Source organism: Solanum verrucosum, unplaced genomic scaffold, assembly GCF_900185275.1.
Source record: "Solanum verrucosum unplaced genomic scaffold, falcon-dt-bn FXZP01000024.1, whole genome shotgun sequence".
NCBI lineage: Eukaryota > Viridiplantae > Streptophyta > Magnoliopsida > Solanales > Solanaceae > Solanum > Solanum verrucosum.
Genome location: NW_026020207.1, coordinates 74,265 through 100,738, shown reverse-complemented (window position 1 = coordinate 100,738; position 26,474 = coordinate 74,265).

The following is a 26,474-nucleotide window of genomic DNA, read 5'->3' as shown; positions in this document are numbered from 1 at the left end:
TCACCCCGCACCTTGATCCGGCTACGTGTGTATAATTTACTAACCCTTACCTTTACCTCATATTAGACATCATAATCGATGTTTGACTTAGTTATTACTTCGCACCAATCGATACTAGCCTATTAGATAGTATCTCACTAAATCTATGTTGATAATTCTTTTCTTGTTGATTACCTCCTTGATCCGGCAAGTAGCAACAAGGCGAGTTCTAACGCGTGCACTCGTTAAAAAGACTTTTAACCGAAAGAATTATCAATGCATGCAAAACACTATTCAAGAATTGCTTATTTACTATTCATACATTGTTAATCGCTCATGGTTACCACAACCCTTGTTATGAAAGTTAGTTACTCATTATCTCAAGATCACAATCAAAATTCATTAAAATAAACATGCTTGTGTTAATCATAAACAGTTAAGAACAATAGTTAAACTATCTTTTATTAATCACATACAAATAAATAATAAAGGAGAAGAAAGAATAAACCACAATTCTCCGGCCTCCACGACGGCTCTTTCAAAGTTCCTAAGCTAGAAGAAAATTTATATTCGGTCTTGTATCTTGGTTCTTGGCTTCCCCCAAATAATTATTTCTCTACACTATTTATAGATGTAGAAAATCCTAAATAAAATAATTAAGTTCAATACAAATTAGGAAAAGAAAACCCAATTAAATTGGGTTTTTCGTGTGGCCGCAATTTATGGAAATTCTTGGCGGCAAGGGCTGGTCAACTGGTGACACGTGGCAGCTACAAACCACATTCAAATTGAATTGGAAAGTCCTTCTTTGCACCATATATAAAAATATATTATTTTAATAAATTTAATCCATTAAGCTGTCTGCTTGATTTCCTTCTTCAACCTTCCATCTTTAATTCGTTTAGCTCCAAACTTCTTCAACTTTACGTCAATTTACTCCTTCAAATAAAACACACTATTTAGCACAATTTATAAAATTAATGCTCAAAAAGGTCAAATATAAATAATAAATATGAGGCAAATAATGATTAAAAATATGTATTTTTAGCCTCACATCAGAGTTCTTGATGAGTTTTCTTGAAATTCACTTCGTAATCTTGATTGTTGGGGTGTTGATGAGTTCTTGAGATAGAAGTTAGTGATTTGAGGATTGTTTTGAGTAAATTATTGTATACATATGTTGAGTATTCGATTCTAAGTGATTGAGAAAGAAACCATTCGATTCTAGGCGAATTAGGGTCAGAAAATGAGAAAGAAAATTCGTCGGGTTTTCTAGGCAGGGGGCTGGCCAGAGAAGAGGTTCTATAGTTGAAGGGATGGCGCCTTGCGCCACTCAGTGCGTCAGGGTCGTCTGCCCCCACCCGTTCTCCGTCGTTTAAGTTGTCTGATTTCTTTCAAAGGGTTCCTTCGCTCCCTATTGATTCTAACTACTCTAAACTACTTCTAAACATCTAGAAATCATTCACAACGTGAATCATAACCTTGAATTCATAATTCAAATTCAAGATAGAGCTAACAGTCAAATTTTGAGAGTTCTTCGAGTCATTTTAAGAAGTTTTTCTACAAATTATTTTAAAACTTGTTTTAAGACTTGAGCGTTGAGTTGAGGAATAGTAGAGCTAACATCATTTTCTTTAAAATGATATATGAGAACTAAGTATTCCCAAGAGAATTGTTTTTACATTTAAGAAAGGAGGAAACACCGATTTCCAAAAGAGTTCATGAGCAGTTTTGAGTATCATCTCTTTTAAGAGAAAACCTTTTGAGTAATAATCTCAAAGTTGAGGAAGAGGAAATGTTTTCTTTAAAACATAATGAGCTAAGTTATATTTTGGGAGTAGTATTGAGCACCGATATGGGGAGAGTTCTAACAACTCACAACCCCCATAAACCATGTAGCCAACGTGGGTAGAAAATGATCATACTTTTTAGATGATTCCTTTATTATTTTTTAGCATAAAATAGTGGATCTAGAGGAGTTCTATACCCTGACAAAGTATATGACAGTTGTGGTAGCATGGACTAGACGATGTATCATCACATAGCTCATAGTGATGGTTGTCGGTTAGAGAATCTCCCAAGTAGAGTTTATTTTGTATTTTTGCATACAAACAGAGTTTATATTGTATTTTCTAATACATTGAGTGGTTATCTATTGTTTTAAAGCTTTTCTTTATACTACATTATTTTTATTGCTTTATATTAAAATGAGGTTGAGTTGAGTTGGGAGTAGTATTGAGCATCGATAAGGGGAGTGTTCTAACAACTCACAACCCCCATAAACCATGTAGCCAACGTGGGTAGAAAATGATCATACTTTTTAGATGATTCCATTATTATTTTTTAGCATAAAATAGTGGATCTAGAGGAGTTCTATACCCCGACAAAGTATATGACAGTTCTGGTAGCATGGGCTAGACGATGTATCATCACATAGCTCATAGTGATGGGTGTCGGTTAGAGAATCTCCCAAGTAGAGTTTATTTTGTATTTTTGTGTACAACAGAGTTTATATTGTATTTTCTAATACATTGAGCAGTTATCTATTGTTTTAAATCTTTTCTTTATACTACATTATTTTTTATTACTTTATATTGAAATGAGGTTGAGTTGAGTTGAGACGAGGTAAGTGTTTCTTTAATTCCACTTCAAGCTTATGCCCTATTTTAGAATTTCCCTCACATGCTCGTAAATTCCATGTACTGACGTCATTTGGACTGCATCTTTTATGATGCAGATACAAGTAACCAAGATGAGTAATCAACGCTTCGTTGATCCAGTTGAGTTCAGAGTTGTTTGGTGAGCCTCTTTGCTTTCAGAGGATCCCTTCTTTATATTTTTCCAGTATTTTAGTTTGTTAGGATGATCGGGGGTCTCATCCCGACATCTCTCATTGTATTAGAGGCTTCATAGATAGATAAATAGTAGTTCATGAGTCTTTTCATTTTTAGTTGGTTATGTTGAGACGTGAGTTGCCTCTTTGGCTAGTTAAATGTTTTATTTCTAAAATATTCTAAGTTCACTTTTAGACAGTTGAGTAAAGTTGTGCTTTTAAGTTCATCTTGTTTATGAGTAATTCTTCCACTAAGAGTTAAGCCAAGTTAAGGGTTCTCTTGGGGCCAACAATGGTTCTCGAGTGTCGATCACACCTTGGGTATAGGCTCGGGGCGTGACAGTGGTGTCCTACGTGAATTATGCCACATAGGATTCATGTATCTACTTGTTCAACTTTCTACAAGTTTAAGTATCTGTTTGGACACACCCAAAGTTGAAGCACACAAATGTAAAATGAAGTTACGTTAAAGGGCATATTTATGCATTATGACTTAATTTTTAATTGTTTAGTAGGTTTGATTATTTCTATTCCAGGTAAAAACTGGTTTTATTTTACTAAAATAAAATAGTCAATGAGACTCATCAATGAAAAAGTCACAAAAAATAAATTATTGAATTGAATTTTAGTAAAGTCGATTAGGGAAAAAAAAACTTAATAATAGTAAATACAATTTTAAAAATATATTAAAATATGCCTTAAAAATAAGTATTTTGTAAGTTAGTATGGTTAAAAAAAAAAAAAGAGTTATGTCTTCTTAGTTGAATATGCTTTTATATTTTTTTTACATTTAATTCACAACTTAGCTCTAATTTTTTTTAACAAAAAATCTAACGGTGGTAAAATAACCCCGCAACGATGAGGACCAGGAAGACTACTTGTGGAGAAATGAAGCCGTCTACACAAAATTTACAGCGCTTTAAAAATTTCCGAAAAGAATGGACCCTTTAAAATTGGAATGCAAAATGGATGAATTATATAGTATTCAGGAATAACTAATAAGAATAAGAAGAATCCAAATCAAAGGAAAATAAAAGAATAAGGCAACATGTGAAAACGTAATCATAGGGATGAAAATGGTGAATTTAATAAAATTTCAAAAAAGAAGTTGAATCTCTTCCTAAAATTCCTCCCTAACCCTCTTTTTTTATCAATATATAAATGCCTTCTCTAAATACTTTATCCCTCCATTCACCCAACAAATATTTTGCTTCATTTTTTTTCCCACACTAACACTTCAAACTCTACTTTTCTTTTACTATAATACTCTTTTTGAAACTATTTAATTACTATTTTACCCTTCACCATTGAAATGGAAGAGTGTAAAACTGAGAAAATCAGTACTAAGCGATCCAGAGAGGATCTGGACTCGGCCGAGTCGAAGCGAGTTAACTCGGACTCGCCGGAGGTGAAGCAGATCAGAGAAGAAATATTGGATATCTTAGATGAACAGGAGATTTTAACTGACCGTTTACCAGATGTTGAAGAGCTGGATTCGGTGATGAAGAGCTTTGAAGAAGAGATTGTTCATCCATCAATTCAACAAACTAATCTAGATTCCATCGATCCTCAACTAGACCTCAGCTATCTTCTAGAAGCCTCGGATAATGAGCTCGGACTCCCTCTTACCGTTTTATCTTCCGATGATCATGTTAACGCCAAAAACAACGTCGCTGGATCGGAGAATGTAATTGAATTTAAAAAGGAGTTGCTGCCGAGTCACGAAATCGGATTACTTGATTACCAGTAATAAGAGAATAATATTGGATATCTTAGATGAACATGAAATATTTTCTTCAATATTTATATTGGAGGTTGGTTATTTGAATTGGCAATTATAAGAAAGGAGCCGCACTATAACACATGGTGCATGTGTACTTAACTGTTTTGTAGGCTGATGAGAAATTGTGAGGAATATAAATTAGAAAAGTGACCATTTTGGTAACTACGTTATTTTTTAAAATTTGGTAATCCAATGTCTCTTTTAATTGATTTTCATAATTTAAATGAGTTATATTAAAATAAGAAGATAAATATTGAAATATTTCATTAATAATCAAAATAATAATTAATGAAATTTATGAACTTTTCCGTGAATAATAAGCTCAATAGTTTGTTACTGATAATATTTTCAATGATTAATAACTTAGGGGTAGCGTGATAACTAGTTATTAGTTAAGTTATTGATGTATTACATTTTGAATGAGCAATATTATGTTTCTTTTTCTTGCTATGTATAAAGTCGGGCCTATATAATTCAATACACTAATATGATGTTTGGTTTCCAATTTAGAAATTTGCATGATTAATATAAATACTATCACAATTAATCTATATATTACAAATACTTAAATGACTCTAACCAACTATCAAACGATCCATAAGGATTTAAATAACAATTTCTTGCTTGGTATTTTGCGAATGTGAAGATCCAAAAAATAAAATTCTTTTAGCAATATTAATTATTAAGAAGTAATTCGTGTATCTCATTTAATGTGATACTTTTCCTTTATAAGTAAGCTAAACAAAAATATTTTCTATATTTGATAATAATTTAATTTTAAAGTAGGGAAACTAGTTAAAAATATCCCTGGACTTTCGTTTAATAGTTCACTTTATCATTCGTTGTACTCTACCCCGTTGTTACTAAACTTGTCACCCGTACCCCTCTTTTAATAAAATTCCAAATCAAAATAAATTATCCGAAATTTAAAAAAAGAACATCATCCCTAATCTAATCCACGCCCGACCCTCCTAACAAGTAAATCTAACAAGTATACCCCTCCATCTCACATAGATCAACTACTAACCCCACAAATTCAAATTAATCTCCAAGAACTCCAAAAATAAGAAAATCTAATGAAAATGAATTTTTTTTCACTTGCTGCAGAAAAGCCAAGAACTGTCCGCAATTTGTTTTAAAACTTGATATGCGAGGCAAGTGAGATTGGAATTGCTAGGTGCATCTACTTCTCTCAATTCTGCAAGAAATTAGAGAAAGATGAGTGATGTACCCCTATATATCGTGATCATTAATGATGAACCCATTGTTGTAGATGTTCGATTTAGTAATTTCCACCACATTAACAAACAATGCCCTTGAGAAATTTCTGAATCGAGATGGGTAATCGTGAGCCAATGAGTTGGGGCTAAATTTTCAATATTGGTACCATCAATGACAATGGTCCTTTGGCTCTATGGAGACAAATCATGTTAAAGTCAAAATTTTAAATCGGCAAGCTGATGAATCCACAAGAATATATAGGTTATTGTTGCTAAAAATGTATGAAGTTTTCATGGAGGAAGAAGATGAAGAAGATTTTTTTTTTCCATGGAGGAAGGAGAAGAAGAAATTGATATTTGAATTTAATTTGTCCTGGGTTTTGTTTTGTTTTGTGGGTTGTGTTCGGATTTGGGTTAAAAAGATGAAATCAGGTAATTGAAATTAAAATTGGATAATTTTTGTCAATTTGAGGAAAGTATCAAATTAAAGGGTAGATCTATTAAGTTCTGTAACCATGGGGTATAAAAATAGACTTCGATATTGACCTTCTCCCAGATATGTAGCCTATCTCAATTCTTTCTTATCGTATGGCCCCCGTAGAACTTAAGAAATTAAAGGATCAGTTGAAAGATTTATTAGATAATATATTCATTAGACCAAGTATCTCACCATGGAGTGCTCCAGTATTATTTGCTTGAAAGAAGGATGGTTCCCTCTGAATGTGCATTGACTATTGGCAATTGAATAAGGTTACCGTAAAGAATAAGTATATTATTCCAAGGATAGGTAATTCGTTTGACCAACTCCAAGGAGCGAATTGCTTTTCTAAGATCGACCTTCACTCAGGTTATAACCAATTAAGGGCAAAGGAAAATGACATTCCAAAGATGGTTTTTCAAACCTAGTAGGGTAATTATGAGTTTTTGGTGATGTATTTTGGGTTGACTAATACCCCGACGACGTTCATGCATTTGATGAGAAGGGTATTTAAGCAATATCTTGACATGTTTGTGATTGTGTTTATTTATGATATTTTGATTCATTCAGGGAGTGAGGATGAACATGTTGAGCATTTAAGGATTGTGTTGTGAATTCTCATGGATTGTGAATTGTACGCTAAGTTTAGCAAATGTGACTTTTAGTTGAGGTCCGTTGCTTTTCTTTGCTATCTGTCTCTGATGAGAGTATTCAAGTTGATTAGAAGAAAATTGAGGCAGTCAAAAATTGACCTAGACCTTTGTCTGCTTATGATATACAAAGTTTTTTCGATTTGAGCGATTACTATAGAAGGTTTGTGAAGGATTTTCATCTATTGCTTCTCCTTTGATAACATTGACTCAAAAGGAGGTGAAATTCCTATAGATGGAAGCTTGTTGAAAGAGTTGAAAGATAGACTCACTTCAACCCCTATATTGACATTGCCAGAAGAATTAGATGGTTTTGTGGTTTATTGGGATCCTTCACGAATGGGTCTTGGTTGTTTTTAATGCAAAATGGAAATGTCATTGCTTATGCTTCAAGGCAATTAAAGGTGCACAAAATAATTATACGACTTATGATATGGAGTTAGCGGCAATAGTGTTTGCTCTAAAGATTTGAAGGCATTACCTATATAATGTTCATGTAGATGTGTTTACCAAACACAAGAGTTTAAAATACGTGTTCACTCAAAATGATTTAAATTTTCACCAACGGAGGTGACTTGAGTTATTGAAGGATGACAATATGAGTGTCCACTACATCTTGGTAAGGTGAATGTGGTGGCGGATGCTGTTGTTCGACTATCAATGGGTAGTGTTTCTCATGTTGAGGATGGTAAGAAAAAGTTTGTTTGAGAGATTTATGGGTTAGCCCAATTGGTTGTTTGTTCGGTTGATTCAAATGAAAGCAGAGTCATTGTTAAAAATTGTTCAGAATCGTCTCTTGTATCGAATATGAAAACTAAGTAAGATCGTGATCCAGTGATAGTTGATTTGAAGAAGTAGGTTTCTGAGAAATCCATTTAGGCTTTCTCCGAAGGATGAGATGATGTCCTTTGATACGAAGGTCGGTTGTGTGTTTCGAATGTCGATGAGTTGAAGAATCAAATTTTGAAAGAAGCTCACAGTTGTTGATATTTTATTCTCCTGGGAGCAATCAAAATGTACTGCAACTTGTGGGAGGTCTATTGGTGGAATGAAATGAAGAATGATATTTCATAATTCGTGGCTAAATGTCCTAATTGTCAACAAGTGAAGTTTGAGCATAAACAATTTGGTGGTTTGGCTCAAAAAATTAGTATTCTTACATGGAAGTGGGAAGATTTGAATATGAACTTTATTATGGTTTTCCTCGCACTCGGCGTTACTTTGACTTGATTTGGGTTATTTTGGACCAAATGACAAAGTCTGCTCACTTTTTTTCCGTGAAGATTTCATTTTCAGCCGAGGAATATGCCAAGATTTATATTTGGGAAATGGTAAGGTTGCATGGAGTGCCTTTTTCCATTTTCTACGATTGTGGAACTCATTGTACATCTTAGTTTTGGTGGTTGTTTCAAAAGGGTCTTGGTTCTCAAGTGAAACTTAGTATGAATTTCCACCCTCAAACCGATAGACAAGCCAAGCATACTATCCCGACCTTAGAAGATATGTTAAGAGCTTGCGTAATCAATTTCAAGGTAGATGGGATGACCATTTGCCTTTGATTGAGTTCTCTTATAATAATAGCTATCATTCTAGCATTGGGATGACACCATTTAAGTCTCTTTATGGTAGGAGGTGTAGTTTTCCCATAGATTGGTTTGAAGTTGGTGAGGTTGCTTTGATAAGACTCGAGTTGGTGCATCAGGCTATGGAAAAGTTTCGAATCATTCATGAAAGGTAAAAAATGGCACAAAGTCGACAAAAGTTTGATGTCGATGTTAGAAGAAGTGAACTTGAGTTTAATGTTGATGATTGGATCTACTTGAAAATTTCACCAATGAAGGGTGTAATGAGATTTTGAAAGAAAGGGAAGCCTAGTCTCTGATATGGGCCTATATCAGATTATGAGATGTATTGGCAAGGTTTCTTATGAATTGAAGTTTCCTAATGATTTAGTATCGATACATCTGGTATTTGAAGAAGTGTGTTGGAGGTCGATGTCCATAGTGTCTTTAAAAGGTTAGGGAGTTAAAGAAAATATTTTCAATGAAGAAATGCTGGTTGAGATTTTAGACCGAGAGGTTTAGAATTTTAGAAATAAAGATGTTTCTTTCGTGAAAGTTCTTTGGAGGAATCAATTAGTTGAGGGTGCTACTTGGGTGGTTGAAGCCAACATGATGTACCGGTATTCTCATCTCTATCCATCTGGTTCTATTCTAGTGTAACACCTCGGGATTTGGAAAAGGAAGAAAATAATTTTTTGGACAAAAGTCTGGTTCTACGGGTCGCATATACGGATTGTAGAAGCTTCTACAGGCTGTCGATGGAAACCATAGAAAGGGAGAACAAAATTTTCAAAATAAGTCTCAGTACCCTTTTTATAGTTCACAAGGACGGTTTATAATTCTATGTACGTGTCGTAGATAGGTCTCATGGGAGATTCCCATACTTGGTGAAGTTTTTAGGGTCAATGTTGGGTTATATGGTTGGTTTCTACAGACCGTAGAAAGAAAACGAACCGTAGACTACGTCCGTCAAAATTTGTCCAACTTAAGGGTCTCTGATCATTCCTATGGTTGACCAGGATGGTACATAGGTCCAAACCGGAAGAATGGTTCGGAGAATGTTTGTGCAGAAGGCAAGTGCTGACAAGACTCTGAGGTTCTATATAGATGCAAAGTCTAGAATCTAAACAGCGAAAACTCTCTAAAGGTAGATACCTTATTGAAGTCCAGAAGAAAAGAAACACCTTTTTCTTCTCAGCAGGCATACGCCCAAATATCTGCAAGCAAAGAAAAAAAGAAAAATAATCTGTTAGAAAGTGCGGGTCAAAGTGTGAAGTTTAAATACTGTGACGATATATGACTACCTTCCAAAACCAGGATATTTGATGATTATTTTCTTCGTATCAAGGGTAATCTGTATGTGGTTTACAATATTCGACAGAAATAGCAGTTCCACTCCCATCAAGCATTTTGTTAAAATAACTCCGAAACAAGGAAGTCTTGATACTTGAGGTAGCTATATCAAAAAAATCTTGAGAAAAATGAGCTATCTACGAAGCAATTGATGTGACAAAACGATTTTGAATAAGGAGATCAACATACTTCTTTCTATTCTTACTGTTCACAACAATATCTTTCCCATTGGGACAAAGCTCGACTGTTTTTATGGATCCTAACTCTTCAACATATAAGCAAAGGTCAAGCTAAGTATATCTTGATCCATTGTCTCAAGATCCATCTCGATTATCTTCTTGCAACTATTGTATAAGGTAGGATCTGCATCCCGAACATCCTTCAATGAAATTCCATCTCCAGCCAATTGCAAGAAAAACACACGAACAAATATAACTTCGATTTGGATTTTATGCATTAATGCCACTGCAATTATTCTACCATAGAAGGTGATAGACTTGTGTAATTGGATTGGATTGGTATTAATGCATAAAATCCAAATCGGAGTTGTATTTGATCGTGTATACTTTTTTGCAATTGGCTGGAGAGGGAATTTCATTGGAGGATATTCGGGATGCAGATCCCACCTTATACAATAGCTGCAAGAAAATACTCGAGATGAATCCTGAGATAGTGGATCAAGATATACTTAGATTGACCTACGCTTATGATGTTGAAGAGTTGGGATCCATAAAAACAGTCGAGCTTTGTCCCAAAGGGAATTTTTTTTTGAATAGTTAGAATAGAAAGAAGTATGTTAATCTCTGTATTCAACATCGTTTTGTCAAATCAATTACTTCGTAGATAGCTCATTTTTCTCAAAGTTTTCAGATATAACTACCTCAAGTATCAAAACTTCCTTGTTTCGGAGTTTATATTTTGAGAAGCAATGATTCTTCAGCTCTTAATGAAGAATTCTCTCAACATTTTCAAATATTTATCTCTTTATCTCTCAACAGTTTTCTATTTCTCATTTTTCTATGTTTTCTAAGTTTCTGCTTTGGGTAAAGAACGAACAAAGAACAAAATTGGAGTTTGATTAGTTCTCTTTCGTTTTCCGGTGGTACCGCGGTGGTTGTTATCACCGTTGATCATATTTGAAAAGTGAAGTGCAATGGTGTAATGAAAATGGTGGTGTGGTTTAGTTTAAAACTTAAGAAATCTATTTATAGGGAAAAAAATGGGAAATTGGTCAAAAGATAATCAATGTATAGATAACAAATTGTGAATAAAATATTTTTTCTTTAGATTTTTCTCAAAATAGTCAAAATTTTATTTATTAGATTTTCCTCTAAAATTAATGGTCTTATTATTTCTTTGACTAAGTTCCTTTTTGGGGATAATTTATTTAATGATGAGTTTATCTTAATGAGAAACATGTATCAGTCATTATAGTGGTTAAACTTATTTGATAGTCATCAAAGTGGTCAAATTAGTATATTTATGAATGGTATACATCATTAAATTTTGTTATTTGCATATGATATAATGTGATAAGTACATATTACTTGAAAATAAATGAATAATTGACTAATATAATTGTTAGAGCTTATTGTTTAAAAGTGAATCAATTACTTTATAAATAGTGAACATGATGAGCAAATTAATTGGGTAAAGAGTTTGAAATATATTTGAACTTTGACCGAAATGTTGTAACAATATCAAATGTTGGGCATGACCTATTACTCTATGCACTTTTTAATTGTGTATTTTAAAGATATATAGGTGCCCACGTGGACATCATAAATCTTGCATTATTATAAATAGTAACTTGTCCAGTTGAACAATTATATATCTTTAAAATACACTATTATATAGTGCAGGGGAGTAATAGGTCCTGGCCCAAAGTTTGGAATTGTTACAACAATTTCGGTCAAAATTCAAATATATTTCACATCTTTTTCCCAAATTACTTTTTTTTTTGTAGTTTAAGTATATATTTGTATGTTTAAAATCTCTGGTATGTTTGATTGAGAATATTTAGTTGTCTATTAAAGATTAAAAGGAATAACAACAACAACAACAACAACAACAATAACAATATATTATACTATCTACTCAAAGTAGGTTGGTAGGATGTCCAATCGGTTGGTTCAATTTTTTGGTTTTCAATAGTCAACAACGTTAAAGTATTTTTATTAGGAATAATAATGTGTCACGCCCCGAGGCTACCTCTTAGACGTAACACATGACCTAGTGTCACGCCCCGAGGCTACCCCTTTGTGATAAAACGGGACCTAAGATCACGAGTGACCCCAAGCTAACCCTGAATCTCACATATCATGAATATACAGAAAATAGCTAAGTAAAATGAACTAAACGGAAATTAAATCAACTAATATCTGAAAAGGAACAAGCCCAACTAGTCTAAATAATAATATAACATAACATAAGGGTTTTATTGAAGACTGAAATAACCATTTAACAACTCAAGCTGAATCAACTACTATGTCCAAAAAGCTTCTACTGAATTGAGTTGCTGGGACATACCCCCCAACTAACTCTAACAAAACTGAAACTAAAAAAATGACTAAAATGAAAGCATGTCTATTATCCTCGAAATATGAGAACTCACCACTGAAGTTGTTGAATGGGAACCGAGATTCAATCTAAGCATGATCTGGATGCTTAATACATGAACCTACATCATGAAACGATGTAGCACAAAATACGCGTTAGTACTTGGAATGTACTGAGCATGCATGATATAGATACTAAGCTGAATAAAAGATATATAAGCTGAACAATACATAACCGAGCAATGATTTAATCTAAGCAAAGATATAAATATGTTCTAAAGTGTAACTGAAAAGAACTAATTGAATGGAATGACCAAGTACAAATCATGAATGCATATGATGAACTGAATATTGAAATATATATTCTGAAAGCCTAGTCAAATCACTAAAAGTCTGACTATGAGAGCTACTATTAACCTGACATAAACCACATGAGCTAAACGTGGAGTCTGATGTATACTCCCCATCGAGAGGACCCAATATACCCTGCCAAGGGGTATAAAGGCATGATTGTGGCGTTATCACTAATAATGATGGCCGATAGAGGGACTTAAAATCCTATGCGGGCACGTAGTTCTGTGACTGTGAGGGTACGTTGAACCCTAGTCAAACTCAGTGCTAAGTCTACTCCCAACTGAATACACCTGAAGCTAAAATGTACTAAATACTAAATATCTCAAAATACTGACATGCTAATTGAGAATGCAACATTTATATATTGAGAATGTGACATTCAAAATCTGAAGCATGATTTTTTGTTTAACTGACCTAGCAATTATAATTCTTGAACTAAGAGAATTTACACAAACTAGGGTTCTGAGTTTTATATTAGAAATTAAGTAACGTTTCCAAGAAAATATGTTATCTAGTCTATGGATACTATAGCAGCTGAAATCACAACAAATTTCCAAGATTTTACAAACCCTAAGTCCAAACAAGCTATGTGGAATCAAGGCTAGGGACTAAGTGGATGAAAGGAACCCACTAGTGAAATCCCACGTACTTGGTGATGAAATTCCTGGAGAAATCCTTTATATTTTGGGGCTGAAACTTGAAGAACACATCTTCTTGTTCTTGGAAAATTGGCGCCCCTTTCTTATCTCTTTGCTCTTAGTTTTGGTGATTTTTGGGGAATAAAGGTTTTGAGTAGGTTCTGACTAGATTATTAGGCTAAGACTGAGTAAAACGAAGTAGTTTAGGTCTTAAACAACGTAGTTTTGATTCCCAATGCATAGGGTAAAGACCAAAATGATCCTGAGTTAAAGCTGACGAGGGGCAAGCCACAAGACCACTAACGAACCGTCAATGGGACCATAACCCATCGAGTAGGTCTTGGTTCTTGGCCAGAGTCTACTAGTTCTTGGTACGCCCATCCACGGTCCCTTCCGTGGATCGCGTGAAGGACCACGAGTCATGAAGGCCACCGTGGTTCTTCACTTTGGGCTAGGGGCTACTAGGTTAGATTGGCGAACCAACCCACACTCGTCAGTGGGACCATGACCTGTGGAGGTCTCCGTGGTCCACCACATTTGGCTGGGTGTGAACCACGATGAGGGTGATGGGTTGTGGTCCCTTTCACGGCCCATGGAGCCCTCCGTGGTTTATCAATTTTCTGTTGTTCAGTCTTTGTTAGGTTTGAGGTGTTACAACATCTCCTCATTAGGAACATTCATTCTCGAATGAAGACTAAGCAAGCTTGGTTAGGGGGAAAGGGATGAAATCCCTACTAACTGACTTCTAGAAACTACTATCTGAATGAATTTACTTCCATGAACTATGCAAATACGCTGAAATGCTATGATAACTAAAAGAACAAGATATTGAGACTGAGTTAAACAAGAGTAAGCTGAGAGACTCGAGAGGAACTATTACCTCAAGTTGAAACTCAATCGAAAGGAAAGAGGTGAGGAATTTTGGCGCTCATTGCTGCTTCTACTTCCAAGTAGCTCCCTCTACGGAAAAATCTTCCACAAAATCTTTACTGAAGCAACTTCCTTATTGCTCAAACTATTAACCTGATGGTCAAGAATTTCAATTGGCACATCTTCATAAGTGAGACTACCCTTCACAGCCACACTCGCTAATGGTACTATTGATGTTGGATCACCCCACACACTTCTTCAACAAGCAAATGTGAAAGACTGGATGAACCACTGCTAGTTCTACTGGCAACTCTAACTCATAAGCCACATTATCAACCCTTTTCAGGATTCTGTAAGGACCTACATATCAAGAACTGAGCTTCCCTTTCTTGCCAAATCTCATCACCCCCTTCATAGGTGACAACTTCAGGAAAAACCAATCGTCGATTTCAAATTCTTCTGAGCTATCTTTAGTCTATATATAATGAGCTAAACTTTCTCCATTGCATCATGAACCGAATTGACCTAATCAAGATTGCTTCACTTCAAACCATCCAATCGAGGACCTGCATCTACACCCATATAGTTCCTCATACGGGTCCATCTAAATACTGGAATATAAGCTATTATTATAGGCAAACTCTATGAGAGGTAGGTGATCAACCCAACTTCCCTTAAATCGATCACGTAAGCTGTCAACTGTTCTCTAAGGTCCGAATGGTACGCTCTACCTACCATCCGTTTGTGGAGGAAATGTTGTGTTGAGATTTGCTTGAGTACCAAGACCTTTCTGAAACAATTTCCAGAAATGAGAGGTAAACTAAGGACCTCTATCTGAGATGATAGACAAGGGGATCCATGCAACCAGACTTGTCATTGATGTGGAGTTTACATAGTCCTCCACAAAATCTGTAGTCTTGACATCCAAGAAGTGAGCGGACTTAGCGACTCTGTCAACTATCACCCAAATAAAGTCATGTTGTCTGCGTGTACGAGGTAAACCTGTAATGAAGTCCATGTTTATCACTTTCCACTTCCATGTAAGAATATTTATCTATTGAGTCATACCTCTTAGTTTCTGATGTTCTACCTTAACTTGTTGTTAGTTAGGACACTTAACCACAGTCTGATATGTCCCTCTTCATGCCGTTCCACTAAAAGACTTCCCGTAGATCATGGTACATCTTAGTGGCACCTGGATGAATGGAATACCTAGAGTTATTAACTTCTGTAAGGATCTGCAGTCTCGACTCACCCACATAAGAAACACATAAGCGGACCTGGTAACGAAGCACACCATCTCCCATTTGGAGAAAACCTCAACTTTATACTGAGGAACTGCACCTTTCAACTGAAGTAATATAGGATCACTGTCCTATTTTTCCTTAACCTCCGCTACCAATGAAGATTCTGATCCATTTTGAACTATCACACCACTATCTGATGTATCTGAAAGGCAAACTCCTATGCGAGCAAGCCAGTGAACATATTTTGCTAACTCTTTCTTTTCTTCCTCAACATGTGCTACACTACCCATAAACAGTCTGCTGAGAGCATCAACCACTACATTGGCCTTACTCATATGCTAAACCACATTCATGTAAGAGTCTTTGAGAAATTCAAGTCATCTTATCCAACGACGATTCAACTCTTTATGGGTGAACACATACTGGAGACTGTTATTTTCTGTGAACACATCAACATGAACATCATACAAGTAATGTCTCCAAATCTTTAGGGTGAATACTACGACTGCATGTTCGAGGTCATGAGTCGCATATTCTTCTCGTGGACCTTAAGCTGTCTAGAAGCATAAGATATGACCTTACTTCGTTGTATCAACACACACCCTAGGCTGACCCACCCTGAAGGCATCACTGTAAATCACATAACTTTCTGAACCATCTGGTAGAGTCAAGATGGGAGCTATACTCAACCTAGTCTTCAGTTCTGAGTAGCTTTTCTCACACCCATCTAACCACTGAAATTTAACCTTTTCTAAGTCAACTTGGTCAATGGGGAAGCTATGGATGAAAATCCTTCAACAAACCTCCTGTAATAACCGACCGAACCCAAGAAACATTTAATTGGTTGAGAGGTGGGTCTGGGCCAGTGTTTTACTACCTCCATTTTATGAGAATCCACTCGAATCCCTTCGCTAGATACCACATGACCAAGGAAAGTGACTGATTGTAAGCAAAATTCGCATTTGTTAAACTTAGCGAAGAACTGGTGATCTTTGAGAGTTTGTAGAACAACTCTCAAATGAGTCGCATGATCCTCCTCACTTCAAGAATAAATGATGATATCATTAATAAAGATGATAACGAACAAGTCCAAATGCTGTTTGAACACCCAGTTCATTAAGCCCATGAAAGCTATAGGAGCATTTGTTAGTCCAAAAGACATAACTACAAATTCATAATGACCCTACTGAGTCCTGGAGGCTGTCTTCAGAATGTCACTATCTCTGACTCTGAGTTGATGATAGTCGGATCTAAGGTCTATTTTAGAAAAGCAATTAACACCCCGAAGTTGGTTGAACAAGTCATCAATCAGAGGGATGGGATATGTTTTCTTGATTGTGACTTTGTTCAACTAACGATAGTAAATGCACATTCTGAGAGAACCGTCTCTCTTTCTCATGAACAATACTGCAACACCCATGGAGAGATACTGGGTCTGATGAAACCTTTATCCAGAAGGTCTTTCAACTATTCTTTCAAGTCCTTTAGCTCAGCTAGAGCCATTTTGTAAGGAGAAATTGAAATGGGCTGGGTATCTGGAAGGAGATCTATTCTGAAGTCAACTTCCCTTTCGAGAGGAACTCTGGGAAGATTTTCTAGGAACACTTCTGGAAACTCATTTACTATTGGATTGACTCAAGATTTGGGGTTTCAGAGTTAGAATCCTTAACCCGACATGATAGACATACCCTTTGGAAATCATTTTTCTGTCCTTAAGGTAAGAGATAAATCGATCGATAGGTGCTGAGCTACTACCCTTCCACTCTAAGATTGGCTCATTTGGAAACTGAAACAGAACAATTATAGTTCTACAATTGACTGAGGCATAACATGAATGTAACCAATCCATGTCTAGAATGGTATGAAAATCTACCATTTCTAACTCTACAAGGTTTGTTGAGGTGACTTTATGGGAAACAATGACATAGCAATATAGACTATGGATACTATAGCAGCTAAAATCATAATAAATTCCCAAGATTTTACAAACCCTAGGTCTAAACAACCTATGTGAAATAAAGTAACTGACTGAATTCGAGGGACCTAGTAGATAAAAGGAACCCACTAGTGGAATCCCACATACCTGGTGTCGAAATTCCCAGAGAAATCCTTTAGATTTTGAGGCTGAAACTTAAAGAATACCTCTGCTTGTTCTTGTAAAACTGTCGTCTCTTTCTTCTATTTTTCTCTAAATTTTGGTGATTTTTGAGGAATGAGGGTTTTGAGTAGGTTCTGACTAGATTATTAGGCTAAGACTGAGTAAAACAACGTAGTTTAGGTCTTAAACTATGGAGTTTTGATGCCCAATGCATAGGATAAAAGAGCAAAACGACCCTGACTTAAAGCTGATGAGGGGCCATCCACGCGACCACTGATGGACCATCGATGGGACCACGACCCATCGAGTGGATCGTGGTTCTTGTCCAGAGTCACCTGGTTCTTGGTACACCTATCACGATCCCTTACACGGACCGTATGAAGGACCATGGGCATGAAGCGACCATGGTTCTTCACTTTGGGCTAGGGGCTACTCGGTCAGGTCGACAAACCAACCCATGACTCATCAATAGGACCACGATCCGTGGAGGGGCTCCATGGTCCACCATTTATGGCTGGGTGTGAACCACGATGAGGGTAACGGGGTCGTGGTTCCTTTTATGTCCCATGAACCCCTCTGCGGTTCATTAGTTTTCTATTGTTCAGTCTTAGTTAGGTTATGAGGTGTTACATCTAGGATCACAAGTGACCCAAGCTATCCATGAGTCTGGCATATATCAAGCATACTGAGAATAACTAAGTAAAACATGTACTATGCGCAAGCTAAATCGATCGATATCTAAAGAGGGAACAAAGCACAACTGGTATGAAAGTAAGTATAAATAACAAGAGTTTAGTGATGAATGACACAAACACTTAACATTTTGAGTTGAATATACTACTATGTCTAAAAAAAGCGTCTAACTGAGTTCAGTTGATGGACATTCCCCTAGCTAACTCTAACAAGACTGAAAACTTAAAGTAAAGAATAAAATAAAAAGCATGTCTATTGTCCTCGAAGTGTGAGGACTCACCACTGAAGCTTCTGAATTCGAATCGAGAATCGATCTAAGGGTGATCTGGAAGTTCAGTGCCTGAACCTATACCATGAAACTATGTAGAAAAATGTATGTGTCGGTACTTGGAATGTACTGAGCATGCAAGATATAATTATGCTAAGTTGAACAAAATATATAAGTTGAACAATGCATAACGAGCAATGATATAATCTGAACAAGGATATAGATATGTACTGAAGTATAACTACAAACTAAACCGTATGCAATGACCAAGTACTAATCATGAAGTAACATGATGAACTGTATACTAAAATAAATGTTGAAAACCTGGTCAATGCAATAAGAGTCTGACTGTGGGAGCTACTATTAACCAACATTAACCACGTGCTAAACCTGACATCTGATGCATACACCCCATCAAGAGGACCCAATATACCTTGCCATTCGCATGACTGAAGCGTGATCACAAAAACTGATGCTAGGAAGAGGGGACTTACAAATCTATGCGGGCATACAATTCTGGGACTTTGAGGTTACACTAAGCCCTAGTCCAATTCAGTGCTAAGTCTACTCCTAAATGAATATTCATGAAGCTAAAATACACTAAAAACTTAATAGCTCAAAAACTGACATGCTAACTGAGAATGCAACATTTATATATATTGAGAATATAACATTCGAAATCTGAAGCATGAATTTCAATCTGGTTGGCCTAGCAAATATAACTGATGAACTAGGATAGATTTACAAAGGCTAGGGTTCTGAGTGCTATGCATGGAATTATGCTAAATTATCAAGAAACATGTTATTTAGATCAAAGGAACCACAATTACAATAAATTTTGAAAATCTAAAAACTCTAGGTTTGAACAATTTATGAGAATCCAAAGAAATAACTGAATTCTAGGTACCTAATGGGTGAAAGGAACCCACTAGTGAAATCCCACATATCCGGTGATGAAATCTACAGAGAAATCCTTCGATTTTTGGATTTTCAGATTTGAGGATTTTCGAGCTGAACTTTGAAGAACTCTTCTGCTTGTTCTTGGGAGAGCTGGTCGCCTCTTTCTCTTCTTTTTGCTCTAAGTTGGGTGAGTTTTGGAGAATGAGGGCTTTGGGTGGGTTCTAACTAGATTATTAGGCTTAGACTAAGCAAAACAGTGTATTTTAGGCATTATATGACATAGTTTAAGTGCCCAATGTATAGGGGAAAAGGACAAAATGACCATGACTTTAAATTGACGAAGTGCCATTTACAGTGGGACTGATAGACCATTATTAAGAGCAAGGCCCGTTAACTAGGTCGTGGTTGTGGCCCTACCTAACAAGGCTCTACTGAAATGAGCGTAACATTTTCCTCTGAGCTTGGATTTTATCAAACATAGTGGCGTTGGAAAGAAGACTCAATTATCTTTAATTTTATAGGTCATGGGCCACCTAATCTATTTTGTGATAAATGATATTACTATTTGAAGTTGACTCAAAAAATTAAAGGCTGAACTACCCCATTCACGGTCCATTTCACGGACCATGTGAAGCACCACGGGCCGTGTAGGACACCGTGGTTCTTCACAATGAGGTAGGGTTGTACTGGATCATTTCCATGGCACACTTGAAGGAACGTGTGGGGTTCCACAGACCGTCTAGTGGTCCGTGGTTCCTCACTGTCCTTGGTGGGGGATCTCTGGCTTGCTTCATGGGCATATTGACTGACCGTGTGGGGTTCCACTTTCACAGGCATATTGACCTCTGTGGTTCACCTATTATCTTGGTTTAGTCTTAGGTAGATTTTTAAGGTGTTACAATATCTCCCCCTTGGATCGTTTGTCCTCGAATGAAGGCTAAACAAGATGAGTTTCGAGGAAAGAGTTGAGATTCCTACCAATTGAGTACTAGAAGTTGACATTTAACTGAACTGAGTTTCATGAACTTGTAAATATGCTAAAATGCAAGGATAACTGAGATAACAAGATACTAATACTGAATTACACCAGAGTAAATTGAGAGACTGTAGAGGATCTATTACATCAAGCTAATAGAGAATCGGAAGGAAAGAGATGAGGATACTGGCCATTATGGCTGCATATGCTTCCCAAGTAACTCCCTTTAAGGACTGACTTCTCGAGAAAACCTTTATTGAAGTGACCTCATTATTCTTCAACCTATGAACCAGCCAGTCAAGAATTTCAACTGGAATCTCCTCATATATGAGACTATCCTTCATAACCACACTCTCTAAGGATCACCCACACACTTCTTCAACAAGGAAATGTGAAAGATTGGATGAACCGCTACTAGTTCTGTTAGCAACTCTAACTCATAAGCCACCGTACCCACCCTTTTCAGGATTCTGTAAGGACCTACATACCTTGGGATTGATCTTCCCTTTCTTACCCAATCTCATCACCCCCTTAATGGGTGACACCTTCAGGAAAACCCGATCATCGATTTCTAACTCTAAGTCCCTCTTTCTCACATTTGCATAGGACTTCTAACGACTCTAAGTTATCTCTAGCCTATCTCTGATGAGTTGAACTTTCTTCGTAGCCTTATGAACCGAATCTGGCCCAATCAAGGCTGCTTCACCTTTTTCAAACCAACCAAACAGAGATCTACACTTACGCGCATATAGTGCCTCATAAGGGTTATCTGAATACTACAATGGAAGCTGCTATTATAGATGAACTCTATGAGAGGTAGGTGATCATCCCAACTACCCTTGAAAAAGGTCAAGCAAGCTCTCAATATGTCCTCCAAGGTCTGAATGGTACGCTCTGCCTGGCCATCTGTCTGTGGAGGAAATGGTGTACTGAGATTTACCTGAGTACCAAAACATTTCTGAAACAACTTTCAGAAATGGGATGTAAACTGAGGACCTCTATCTGAAATGATAGACGTGGGAACCCCATGCAACCTGAATATCTCATTGAAGTAGAGTTTGGCATAGTCCTCTACCAAATCTGTAGTCTTGACAACCAAAAAATGAGTTGACTTAGTAACTCTGTCCACTATCACCCAAATAGAGTCATGTTGTCTGCAAGTATGAGGTAAACCCATAATGAAGTTCATATTTATCACTTCCCACTTTCATGTGGGAATGCTAATATCTTGCGTCACACCTCCTGGTTTCTGATGAAAAACTTTAACCTGCTTACAGTTAGGACACTTAGCCACAAAATATGCGATGTCCCTCTTCATGTCGTTCCTCCAATAGATTTTTTGTAGATCACGGTACATCTTAGTGGCACCCGAATGGATTGAATATCTGGAATTATGGGCTTCTATAAGGATCTGCTACCTCAACTCACCCACATTTGGAATACATAAGCGACCCTGGTAACGAAGTACACCATCTCCTCCTTGGGAGAAAACCTCAACATTTTACTGATGAACTACATATTTTAACTGAAGTAGTATAGGATCGTTATCCTATTTTTCTTTGACTTCCGCTACAGATGAATATTTTGATCCATTTTAAACAATCACCCCACCATCTGACATATCCGTAAGGCAAATTCCTAAGCGAGCAAGTCGGTTAACATCTTTGGCTAACTCTTTATTTTATTCCTGCTACATTACCCATAGATAGTCTTTTGAGAGCATCAACCACTACATTAGCCTTACCTGGATGGTAAAGCACATTCATGTCATAGTCCTTTGAGGAATTCAAGACATCTCCAAGATTCATTTTTTTCTGGAAAACACATACTGGAGGCTCTTATGATCTGTGAACACATCAACATGAACACCATACAAGTAATGTCTCCTAATCTTTAGGACAAATACTAAGGCTGCAAACTTGAGGTCATGAGTCGGGTAGTTCTTCTCATGGACCTTAAGCTACCTAGAAGCATAAGTTATGACCTTACCTTGTTGCATTAGTACACAACCTAGGCCGACCCTAGATGCATCGCAATAAACCACTTAATTGTCTAAACCCTCTGGTAGAGTTAAGACCTGAGCTGTAGTCAACCTGGTCATCAGTTCTAAGAAGCTTTTCTAAAACTCAACTGACCACTAAAACTTGACCCTTTTTTGAGTTAATTTAGTCAATGGGGAAGCTATGGATAAAAATCCTTCTACAAACCTCCGATAATAACCGGCCAAAGTCAAGAAACTCCTAATATCAATCGGAGAGATGGGTCTGGGACAATGTTTTACTGCCTCAATTATTTGAGAATATACTCGAATCCCTTCATTGGATACCACATGACGAAGGAAAGCTACTTACTGTAACTAGAATTCACATATTCTGAACTTAGCGAATAACTGGCGATATTTGAGAGTTTGCAGAACGACTCGCAAATGAGTCACATGTTCTTCCTTACTCTGAGAATAAATGGGGATATCATTAATAAAAATAATAACGAACAAGTCCAAATATTGCTTGAAAACCTTGTTCATTAAGTCCATGACAGCTGCAGGAGCATTTGTTAGTCCAAAAGACATAACTACAAATTCATAATGGCCATACCGAGTCCTGAAGGATGTCTTCGAGATGTCACTATCTTTGACTCTAAGTTGATGGTACCCGGATCTGAGGTCTATCTTAGAAAATCAACTAGCAGCCTGAAGTTAGTCGAATAAGTCATTAATCCTCGGGATAGGATACTTATTCTTGATTGTGACTTTGTTCAATTGACGATAGTCAATGCACATCCTGAGAGAATCGTCTTTCTTTCGCACGAGCAACACTGAAGCACCCATGGAGAAGTGTTGGGTCTAATAAAGCTTTTATCTAGAAGGTCTTTCTACTGTTCTTTCAATTCATTTAGCTCAGATGGAGCCATTATGTAAGGGGGAATCAAAATGGGCTGGGTATGTGGAAGAAGATATATTTTGAAGTTGAATTCCCTTTCGGGAGGGAATCAGGGAAGATTTTTTGGGAACACTTCTGGAAACTCATTTACAACAGGGACTGATTCAAGAGTTGGGGTTTCAGAGTTTAAATCCTTAATCTGAACAGGATTATAGATATATCTAGAGTTTAAATCCTTAACCCGAACAAGATTATAGATATATCTTTTAGAAATCATTTTCCCGGCCTTAAGGTAAGTGATAAATCCACCTATAGGCATAGAGCTAATACCCTTCCACTTAAAGACTGGCTCGTCTGGAAATTGAAACCGGATGATCCTAGTTCTATAATCGGCTGAGGGCTGGGGCTGTAGCTTCTGTGGAAACTGTGAGCGATCTTATTTGGTAGTAAACCCAAGATACATGTTTCATTAAATGTAAGATATGTGTGTCCAACAATTTTAAATAAAGACATCCATGTTCATGTTGAATAAATTTTCAATTATATGGAATTTCCACTGTTATATTTCTATAAAGTAGCTTGAACTATCAACAATCTTAAGTATTGATACAATATATGAGAGTTTTACTATTTTTCATAAACCTTAGTTCAATTTTGTGTGTGAATGATTTATCTTATACATTATTAACTTACGTGCTTATATATGTATTGATAAGACTCATATCTAAGTTATTTGATAATAAATAACTTATGTGAATCTGATACAAAATTATGTAATCTATATGCATTAATAAGATTCATATCTAGTGAGGTGAGATATGAACGATACAAAAGTGATGAAATTGCTGTTGGTCAAAATATTAATTTTGTAAATCTCAAATCAGTTATCGCAGCTGAATTAGAGATCGATGAGTTGAGAAAAAAATTGTAAATCATATACATTGTTGAGGTGAAGAAACAAGAGTGAGGATTTTCAATGTATCCGCTATGTATTGATACACCATACAAAACGGCTGAAGAGATACATAGCTTTGATGGATACATGTTTGTGTGGTAATTGCTATATATCAAATACATTTAATATATTTTAAAATATATGTATCATGCCTAAAATATTAGTGCATGATATATTACAATTTATGTATCTTATTTTGTATAACAAATATTGTATTTTATAAAAAGATACATTATACATGTAGTTATTTCAAATAGAATTTTTTGTGTTTAATGCATAACACAATGATGATCAGTTGACAGGTATATAATACATGTAATAAAGTTTGAAAACTATTAAATTTGATATATATTATGTATCATGCACATATCAATTAATTTGATACATAGTGTCTTAGTTATAGAACATAAAGGGTTTATAAATCAAATGTATTTATTGGGTGGTGTTTACAAACACATAACCTTGTAGTTGAATAATTTTGGGTGTATATATCTGGTAGTAAAAAATTGCCACTGATATGTATAGTATACCTATTGTTGAATCTGATACATAATTCTCTAGTTATAGAACATTATGATTTATGTATTAAGATTGAAAATACATTATATAACTTGATACATGTAAATGTTACATTAGGTAGTGTTTATGAATCAAGTACAGTTTTATTGAATATGATAAATACTAACTGAAGATTCAACAATATTAGAGTTATGCATCAATACCTTAAACATGAACATTATACATTGTATAAAACAAAGACAATTGTAGAAGTGATGTATCATATCAGTAATAACAGTAACAAAGACTAATTTAGGAATAAAAATAAATGAGATACATTGAAAATTTGTATCTTTTGGTAGTGAAGATCGTGTAATAGCAATTCCAAAATTTTTCCTTATTTTTAGTGTTTTTTCAACAGTAGATTTAGAATTTGAGCATGTTGTAACACCTCGGTATTTGAAAGAGCTAAATTTATAAATAATTAAGTTGGAAATAGAAAAATCTGAAATTTTGCAAGTTATGTTTAAGTTATGAGTTTATGGCCAACTTCAAACGACCATAAGTTTCAGTACGGGATGAGTTTAGGTGGCTCATATGATATTAAATGAGAGGTCTTGGAATCCTCTTTCCAACTGAACTGAATTTGCTAAATTTTGAGATCGTATGAGGGAGATATGCCCGTTTGAAGTTAGGTTGTCCATTTAAGGAAAGTTACCCCAAAAATATGAGGGGGTATTTTTGGTATTTTCCTTATCCAATCAGATTTAAAATAAAATATGGTAATATTTATGGGTCTAAACTGATTTGGTTCAGTTTTCACAATCCTAATTTACGCTAGGGTTTTAGAAAAGAGTTCAAGATGAGAAAAGAGAGAAGATTCAAGGCGTTCGTCAAGTTCTTGAAGTTTTGTTACGGGAATTTCGCCAAGGGTTTGATCCCAAAAAGGTATGTGAGTTCTCATAGTGTCGGGTTCGTTCACCCAAATGTCAATCATGTTATTTTTCAGTGCAATTTCGTTCATGAAGGTGAAGGATTTGAGTTTCTTGATGAGTTTTCTTGAAAATTCCCTTCGTAATCTTGATTGTTGGGGTGTTGATGAGTTCCTGAGATAGAAGTTAGTGATTTGAGGATTGTTTTGAGTAAAATTATTGTATACATATGTTGAGTATTCGATTCTAAGTGATTGAGAAAGAAACCATTCGATTCTAGGCGAATTACGGTCAGAAAATGAGAAAGAAAAGTCGTCGGGTTTTCTAGGCATGGGGTTGGCCAGAGAAGAGGTTCTATAGTTCAAGGGCTGGCGCCCTGCGCCACTCAGTGCGCCAGGGTCATCTGCCTCCACCCGTTCTCCGTCGTTTAAGCTGTCTGAGTTCTTTCAAAGGGTTTCCTTCGCTCCCTATTGATTCTAACTACTCTAAAGTATTTCTAAACATCTAGAATCATTCACAACGTGGATCATAACCTTGAATTCATAATTCAAATTCAAGATAGAGCTAAGAGTCAAGTTTTGAGAGTTCTTCGAGTCATTTTAAGAAGTTTTTTGACAAATTATTTTAAAACTTGTTTTAAGACTTGAGCATTGAGTTGAGAAGAGTAGAGCTAAGTTCATTTTCTTTAAAATGATATATGAGAACTAAGTATTCCCAAAAGAAATGTTTTTACATTTAAGAAAAGAGGAA